The 9,276-nt window shown below is 46.5% G+C and overlaps 1 protein-coding gene across 2 annotated transcripts in view; it reads right to left on the reverse strand.

Annotated features, from left to right (window-relative positions):
- Positions 1–8,676, reverse strand: part of KATNAL1 (katanin catalytic subunit A1 like 1) — a 96,571-nt gene extending 87,895 nt beyond the window's left edge. Inside the window, exons 1-2 of one of the 2 annotated variants that reach the window (XM_033948214.1) lie at positions 8,558–8,673; positions 2,222–2,267 (exon numbers count right to left, since the gene is read on the reverse strand). The gene's annotated coding sequence lies outside the window, so the exon portion shown is untranslated. Of the gene's footprint in view, positions 1–2,221; positions 2,268–8,557 lie in introns of both variants that reach the window. The other variant, XM_033948213.1, reaches the window with a different exon arrangement.
- Positions 8,677–9,276: the final 600 nt, after the last annotated feature.

A 9,276-nucleotide genomic window follows, 5' to 3' on the forward strand; every position in this document is an offset into this window, starting at 1 on the left:
ATGGAGGGAGGGTGAGGCAGGGGCCCAGGTGTAACCCCTAAAGCTGGCATCATTCAGCCGGACACCCCTGTCTCACTGAAGAGAAACCTCAACAGAAGAATAAAATTGCCATCTCGCTGAAGAGAAACCTCAACAGGAGAAATAGAATGGCAGTCTTACTGAAGAGAAACCTCAACAGGAGAAAATAATTTTCCAGTCACAGCCAGAATTCAGGAGCTAGTTGAATAGCGACCATCACCTGCTGGGAGATAGAGCATACTGAAGTTACAGGAGGAGTACCAGCCAATAGGACCACCTGTTAATCAGTTTCTCTATCTCCGCCTGCTGGCAGATATGTGCTATCCCATTGGTCTCTGGATTCATCTGCTGCTGTTGCTAAGGAAAGTGTGCTTTCTCTCAACACCCCCCCCTCCTCTGTGTGGCCTCTCCCTCTTTCTCTCTATTCTCCCATGCTAGAGTCGAGTATGCCTCTCCTCTGTCCCCAACTTACCTCCTCTGGCGTAATTTCAATCTTCGGGCAGCTGGCAGATTAATCAATGTGAGCCTGTTGCCTTCGGCCTGTCCCGGAAGCCTATTCTCTTCAACGTGAGAACAGGAAGGTGCTACAGAGAAAGGCAGCAGTCTCATGTCACGTAAGCTGCTGGCTGTCCGAAGATTGAAATTACAGCTCCGGAGGAGACAAGTTGGGGACAGGGAAGAGGAATACAGACTCCATGTTGAAGGCTACAGGCTGGACTGTAAGGAGGGAGTCCAAAACCTGGACAAACTCCCTCCAGTTCAGAAAAACTTCCAGACATCCGGACAGTTCTCTAAAAATCCGGATATATGTTAGTGCTATCTGTACAACAAACAAATTTAACGCAACATCATATAAAGAGAAGGGGAAAGTGGCTGGAGTGGCTGCTGGTGTGAATGTTGTTTTGGGGTGGGTGGAGTAGAGGGTTTGTTTTTGTTAGGAGTTTGTTGTACAGTTGTTGTACAGGGGGAGGGGGGAGATATACTTTCCAACAATCCTGAAACCAAGACTAAGAAAACAGCTTTCTAACATCTGCATCGGCTTCGTATCTTGCTGGGAGGGGGGCAGGTGATTGGGGGGGAGGGGTGTAGGATGGTTCAGACTGTTTTTTGGGGGGAGAAAATTGAAAAATATTGTACTTGTTGAACCTTCTCATAAGATTTTGCTCTTTTTGTTCTGTGGTTTGTTATTTGATGTTCAACAATAAAAAAGATTTAAACTATAAAGAGACAGGGAAAATGCAGCTATTTATTGATTCCATCAAGCACGTGTTAAAACTGAGCAAAAATACAAATAAATAAAACTGCAAATGCTCAGTCTGAGAGCAAATGCCCTTTTCTATGATTCAGCACTAGACACTTTTCAGAAAGAAAGCTGCCAATAATAATGACAGGTTTCAAACATATGCTAGAGAACCAATTCCACTCACTGAAGCCAAACAGGCAGCATTTCAAGAACAAAAGAATAATAAATGCTAGTGAGAAATTCCTCTAGAAATTTTAATATGCTAGAAATATCGTACAGCAGTCTGCCAAATAATGTGCAAAAGAATACTGGCTTAATCTTTGTAGAGATTCAGCTGGCACAGGAAAAAAGGAAAATAATTGCTTAACATATAAAAGCATCAAATAGTAGTGAGACCTACTATAGACAATGCATTTAAGAGGCAATTTTCAAACCATTTGTATTGAAACAAAAACCACATGTACTTTTCACCTGTGGGCTTTGCAACAATTTCAAACACATTTACTTTTTCTTTGAAATTTGCTGCCAGTACAAAGAACACGAAGTCAGTTGCACCTGATTTTTCTATGGATACATTTTTGTTGTAAAGTACATAAAAGATCTGGAAAGACCATCTACATGTATACTTTTCCTCCTCAACCTAAACACATCTGCAACATCTCTCAAACTCAAGTACGCTTAACATGAACCATAAAAGATCTTGTGGAACACCCAAACTTTAAAGGTAGGAGTTGTATGTTTTATTTTGGGCTCCTTTTACGAATGTGCGCTAGCATTTTTAGCGCACGCACTGGATTAGCGCACGCTATATAGCACACGCTAGCCGAAAAACTAACGCCTACTCAAGAGGAGGAGGTAGCAGCTAGCGCACATTATTCTGCGCATTAGGGCCCTAACGCGCCTTAGTAAAAGGAGCCTTTTATGTTATTACTCTTCTGAATTTCCTTTCCAGTGGCATACCTAGTGTATGTGACACCCGGGGGCGGTCATTTTTTAACATCCTCTCCTGCAATATAAAGAAATATTTTTAGTAATGTTATTTATTTATTTATTTAAATAGTCTGGCCTTCCCAAAGAGCTCAGAACAGGTTACAGTTTTACATTCACAGTGTTACAATACAGCATTACATAGGGTTACACCTCTCCAACTCCATGGCAGTGCTGTGGTGTAAACCAATGTTTCTCAACTACTTCAAGCCAAGTACCCCCTAAGTCTAACAAATATCAACTGAGTACCCCCGCCCAGGCTCTGCCCCAGATCCCACCCCCATAATAATAATACTAATTGTAATGCAATTTCTTCCATCCAACATTTTTCATATACACACAACATAATCTTATTAATACACTAGTGTTTAAGCCCGATAGATTAACGGGTGCTAGATGTCTCCTGCTTTTGAACTTGGGCAGGGGCAGAGGCAGAGCCGGGGCGGGAGGGAGTGACGGTGGGAGAGCAATTTCAAAGCCTCAGCAGCGGCGGCTCCTTGACCAATCCGCGCTTACAACGTCCCCACACTTGCGGTCTGGCTGGCTCCCCCACCAAAGCCCTTCGCAGCGGCAGCCCCTCCCGCATCCGTCCCCGCGTTCCAAGCCTCTCCGAAGGCCGGCTCCCACGAAAATGGTACCCCTCTGTCCAAAGACGCCGCGGCAGCCTCCCTCAAGACACATTTCAAATCTGACATATTGTAATCACAAAACAGAAAATAAAATTATTTTTCTTACCTTTTGTTGTCTGGTCATTATTCATATTATGTAGGGGTCCCAGGCTATGGTTGGCTTTTGATAACTCGCTTGCCAGGGCCCCTTCTTTCTTCTTCCCTCCCTCCATCCCGGCAGCTGAAGACAGGCACCTCCCCCCAGTGGTCTGAGACAGGAGGGAGCAGTTAGGAGAGGCTCTAAGGGCAAAGAGGGGCTCAACAGCGCCCAACCACCTTTCCTTCCCTCCCTCCATCAAGTGCAGTGAATCCACCAATGTTAAAAGGAGCCGCGTCGAAATCGGAGGCCTGCTACTGCCGTAGCACGTTCCCTTCTGCCTTGGTCCCGCCCCTTCTCTGACCTATGGGACCGCGGCAGAAGGAATGTGTTACGGTGGAGGCAGGGCTCCAATTTCAAAGCAGCTCCTTTTAACATAGGCGGAGCTGAACTGAAGGGAAGGAACGGTGGGGCCGGGTGAGTAAGGCCGCCTGCTAGGTAGGGGGACAACAATGGCGCTTATGCTCAAGCCCCCGCCGCAGCTCCTCTCTCGATCCTGGTGCGGTTCGAGAGAGGAGTCATGGCGGCGGCTTGAACATAAGCGCGATTGTTGTCCCCCTACCTAGCCGCGAGGCTGCGGCGGGGTTTCCATGGCAACCCGATCGCGGATCTCAGTGTAGGGCCGGGTCTGGCGGCGCCGTGTAGGGCGAAGGCGGGACCTCAGCACTGCACCGCCGGGCGGCTTGCGCCGCCGGCCCCCAGGAGCTCGAGGCCAGTTGCGGACATGCCTGGCGTGGCATGGTGCAGGAGGAGTGATCGGTGGCGCGAGGTAGAGAGCAGGTGATGACAGTGATTGGTGGCGCAAGGTGGAGAGTAGGTGATGACGTAAAACGCGCGCATGCGCACTCGTGTTTTCGGGACGGATCAGGGAACACGTTTTTTTTTAGTGCGCATGCGCGGCCTAGCATTTTATTATATTAGATAATGGTAACCACAAAATTTTTTTAAAAAACAAAGTATACTGTACGCAGAGAAAATGTTAATTATCATTTATATTGGGGGGGGTCAAAGAAGTCAAAGAAGATGACTTTAAAATATGCAATGTCATCTCAGTAACAACTATAGAAAAACAGAAAAATATAGTGCAAAATATAGACAGCAGATATAAATTCTCAAAACGGATACATTTCGATCACTAATTAAAAATAAAATCATTTTTCCTACCTTTTGTTGGCTGATGATTTCATGAGTCTCTGGTTGCACTTCCTTCTGACTATGCATCTAGTATTTCTTTCTGCCTCCTGACGGCTTCCTCTCCTCAGGAGACAGGGAAGGGGTGTCGGAGGAGGAGGGGAGGTCACTTGGCAGAGGGCATCTCTCCCGCTGCAGACTGTGAGCACAGCTGAGTGGCGGCAGATATCTTGGCAGCGGGGAGAGGGACATCTCTCCTGCTGCGGGCAGTGAGCACAGCTGAGTGGCATCAGGTGTCTTTGCAGTGGAGAGAGTGGGCATCCCTCCCACTGCGGGCAGTGAGCGTGGCTGAGCAGCAGCGGGTATCTTGGCAGCGGGAAGAGTGAGCATCTCTCCCGCTGCGGACGGTGAGCGCGGCTGAGCAGCGGCAGGTGTCTTTGCAGCAGGGAGCATGGGCATCTCTCCCGCTGCGGGCAGTGAGCGCGGCAAGTGTCTTGGCAGCGGGGAGAGTGGGAATCTCACGCTGCAGGGGGAGTGTTGCCACCATTCTGGGGGGGATGTTTGCTGCCACTGCAGGGGAGAGGGTGTTGTGATACAGTGGGAAAGAGAATGCGCATCTCTCCCGCTGCATCACAATACAGGGTTTCTAGCAGTCTCTGACACTGACCGGCATCCCTGGACCAGTCACTTATTTTTGTCACAAAAAGCCAATGCCGCTTTTAGAAAATGGCTTGGCATTTTTTAAGAATCCAGCAGAGGGCTCATTTCATTGTTGATGAGCCCATTTGCATGTCACTGTCGGAGACTGCTAGAAAGCTCACTATTAACAGAGATAATCTGTTTTGATAATCTTCCGCTAAAATGCGTACAGGCTAAACCGTCGGTAAACAGTTTAACGACAGCGTTAAAATTTTGAGAATCTTCCCCTGACAGAATTCTGCACTGATAGGTGGGTCCTAACTAATTCATCATTAAATACCTGGCAATGGAAAATACCCATGTCAGGCTTCTCAGATCTATGTTAACAGTGCTAGCTTTGAGAACTATGGTGAAGGAGGGTTTGGGAGCATAGTATTCCAGGTCACAAAAGACAACAAACCTACTTTTCTATAGAAGACAGAGTTCCTGAAAATAAAGCATAAAGAAATGCTCAAAGATGAATCCAGTGGCGTACCAAGGAGGAGGGGGGGGAGGGAGATCTGCCCCGGGTGCAGCCTTAGTGGGGGGGGGGTGCACAGCCGGCCAGGTCTGGAAAATGGTCGATCGCCAAGGCAAAGTGAGTCAATTGCGGAGCCCATCCCGGGCTCCGTGATACTCACTTTGCCTTGGCAATCGACCATTTTCCGGACCTGGCCGGCTGTGCACCCCCCCCCTAAGGCTGCCGTCGGAGAGGAAGTTCTGGCCAGCCAATCGCTGCCTGGCTGGGCGGAACTTCCTCTCCAACGGCAGAATTGACGTCGGGGAGAGGAATGCTGGTCGGCCCGTCGCTGGGAAGCAGAGAGAGCTTGGGGCAGCCGTGGCGGCGGCTTTGGGGCCTGTTCACCGATAGTGGCAGCAGTGGCTTGGTGGAGGGCAGGGAGAAAGAAAGAAAGGGGGCAGGCAGGGAGACAGAAGGGAAACAGAAAAAAAGAAAGGGGGCATGAAGAGAGAAAAAAAAAAGGGAGGCAGGGAGAGAGGAAGAAAAAGTTGGGGGAGGGAATGAGGTGTGGAGGAGAGGAAGCATACAGGCTGAAAGAAAGATTGGATGCACAGTCAGAAGAAGAAAGTGCAACCAGAGACTCATGAAATCACCAGACAAGGTAGGAAAAATGATTTTATTTTCAATTTAGTGATCAAAATGTGTCTGAATTTATATCTGCTGTCTATATTTTGCACTATGGCCCCCTTTTACTAAACCACAATAGCATTTTTTAGCGCAGGGAGCCTATGAACGTCGAGAGCAGCCCTGGGCATTCAGCGCAGCCCCCTGTGCTAAAAACTGCTATTGTGGTTTAATAAAAAGGGAGGAGGTATATTTGTCTATTTTTGTATGGTTGTTACTGAGGTGACTGTGCATAGAGTCATCTGCCTTGACCTCTTTGAAAAAAACCCAGAATAGGAATGATAATTAACATTTTCTCAGCGAATAGTGTGCTTTGTGTTTTTTTAAAATTTTATTGTTGGTAGATCATTTTGACTTGGTCATTTTAAAAGTAGCTCGCAAGCCCAAAAAGTGTGGGCACCCCTGAGCTAGAGCATTGAAGCTGCGTGTGGCTGCTGTAAAGGTCATCTCTGACACAACCGGAAGTTGCATCAGAGACGACCTTTACGGCAGCCATATGCAACTACAACGCTCCGGCTGCTGTAAGAAGGCAGTTTTGATAGAGAGATTGAGAGAAGGGGGCAGATGATGGAAGTGGGTAGAAAGGGGAGAGAGAAGAGGTCAGATGATGGAAGTGGGGAGAAGGGAGAGCAAATGCTGAATGGAAATGGAGAAAGAGAACACATACTGGATGGAAGGAGGGATAAAGAAAAAGGACATATGCTGGATGGGGGAAGAAGATAGAGTTAGTGAGATAGTGGAGGGGTGAAGGAAAGGGGTGGCATGCTGTGGGTAGACATAGTGAAAAGAGGGAAACTGAGGACTGCATAGTAAGAAAGAATTTAATTTAAACGGAGACAGAAAATAAAGAAGGAAGACCAGAGAAGAAAAGGGAGGAGAGAGAGATGCCAGAGAATGGGGAAGGAGACAGAGATATCAGATCTGAGCGGAGGAAACGAGAAGAGAGAGAGATGCTAAAAACCACAGGGGGGAGGGAAAGAGAGATGAAAGGAGAAAGATGCCAAACCATGAGGGAACAGAGGGAAGATGATGGATACCAGACCAAAGGGGGGTGGTCTAGAGGAGAGATGGAAGGGGGAGGCATACAGTTTCTGGAAGGGGCATAGGAGAGAAGATGCCTTATAGGGAGGGGCAGAGAGATGGAAGACAGTGGATGGAAGAAAGACAGTAACAAGAAGATGAGGAAAGCAGAAACCAGAGAAGACTATGATAGAACAAACATTTTCTATTTATTTATTGCTTTAGGAGACATATGTCACTGTTTCTGTGGTGTTACATTTTATGCAGAATCCAGCTTCTTGCTGGTTCAATTTAACCTTTGTCTATATATTTCTATTTTATCCCCCCTTTTACAAAACTGTGGAGCGATTTTTTGTGCCAGCCATGGTGGTAGCAGCTCTGATGCTCAGAATTCTATGAGCGTCAGAGCAGTTACCACCGTGGCTAAAATCCACACTACAGTTTTGTAAAAGGGGGAGGGGTTAGTTTGTGATGACATATTCCATACTAGGCGAAGGTGTTTTCTGTGTTCTGTGTGTTCGAAAGACGTGGTTTTCTGTTAGGATTGACGGTGTAGGATTGATCTGTACTGGTCTGGCTTGTTTAGTTTTACAATGGGTGTATTGACGTAATACTCACTGCAATATGTAAGATCCAAGTTTATTCCAAGTTTATTAGGTATTTTTGATTTATCGCCTATTCAAAATTCAAGGCGATGTACAAATAAAATAGTTGGTAACACACTTGCAATTATTAAATTAAACAAACAATTATCTAAAATACAAATAACACATATTACATTACGTTTAAAGGTAATTTAAATAGTTTATAGTGAAACATAAGGAAAAATTATTTAATGGTTACATTCGATAATACAATCACTAATTCGAATTTAAAATATTTAATTAAATTCAGGGTAAAAACAATAGGAAGGGGGACAAATTGACCTTTTAAGTTATGGATGCGGAAAGAAAAAAGGAAGAATTAGTTATTAAAGGCGTCAATATATAGAAAACTTTTAAGTTTTAAGATGCTGCCTTTTCCTAGGTACTCATGTGTGACATGTGGCTTGTTACTAAAAATCATGTTTTTCGTACAGATGGGGGGGTACCAAAAAATGATGGGCCCCTGGTGTCACATATGCTAGGTACAGCACTGGATGAATCAAATAGTTAAGTGGCTCCATTATCAATGTACACACCTCGATTTGGTAGACCTTGGAAAAGAAGTCCATCAAATGTAATTTTGTGACTTTCTCTAAAACATTTGACAACAGTCATTCAATTCCAGTTCCACCAGTAAAAAAAAAAAAAAAAAGAATAAAAAATATGCTGGGCACAATGGCACCTTGCAACTGTTGGCTTACATCATCTACAAAAACTGTATTTGATTGAAGTACTGCATTTAGTCTCAGAGCGTTTCTCACTGAACCAGACTTTAAACGGCTTCTTAGGAGAAACAAGCCTGGTGTCACAATAGCTGACACACAATACACTTTCTACAGTTTGGATATTTGAGAAGACAGTAACAATCCCCGAGATCCTTGCGGTAGTTTAACAATAAGCATCATACAGTACAGAATAAGAGCATACCTGGCTAGCTGGCTGCCCAGGGCGGGGCACTCCCTCTCCTCCAGGCAACTGGGAGGTGCGTGGAGCCGCCGACGGCTCTGCCGGTTCCCCGCCCCGGAAGAGGAAGTTGACGTCAGAGGGGAGAGGGGCGTCGATTAGCGGCAGCGTACGCAGGACAGGTTGGCCGCAGCACCGCGATCCCTCCACGCTTCCTACGATTGGGCGGCTCGCTGCAGATAGCGGGAGAAGAAGGCGGCTTTCCGCTACCACTTGAACCAGAAATTTCTCTCTCCTCCACCTCAGCCGACTCGAGAAAACGCCCGGATAGCGAGTGAAACGGCTGCCGTGCAGAGAGGGCGTCTGTCTTGATTACGGTGCAAGCAAGCGCTGCCGACGCCGTTGCTCCGCCGGAGGCTCACGCCTGCGCTGGGTTGGGTCACGTCACCTCGCACTCTGTGACCTGCGCTTGTGGGGCATTTCGACCGGCAACTTTCATTGACTGAGCAAAATGCTACCCAAATGAAGCCCCCCCCCCCCTCCTCCCACCGTGGTAAGACCTTGAGACCTTTCATTCTGAAGCTCTTCTTTGGGATAACGTTTCCTCGCTTGAAAAGTCTCTGGCCACTCAGTATTGGATAAAATGTTTCAGTTCAAGAACAAGAAATTGTTTGTTTTTTTTAAGACAACGGGTTATAGCTATTGAGACCACAGTTAAATGCAAACTAAAGGGGAAATGTTTT

The sequence above is a fragment of the Geotrypetes seraphini genome, chromosome 6 (assembly GCF_902459505.1).
Source record: "Geotrypetes seraphini chromosome 6, aGeoSer1.1, whole genome shotgun sequence".
NCBI lineage: Eukaryota > Metazoa > Chordata > Amphibia > Gymnophiona > Dermophiidae > Geotrypetes > Geotrypetes seraphini.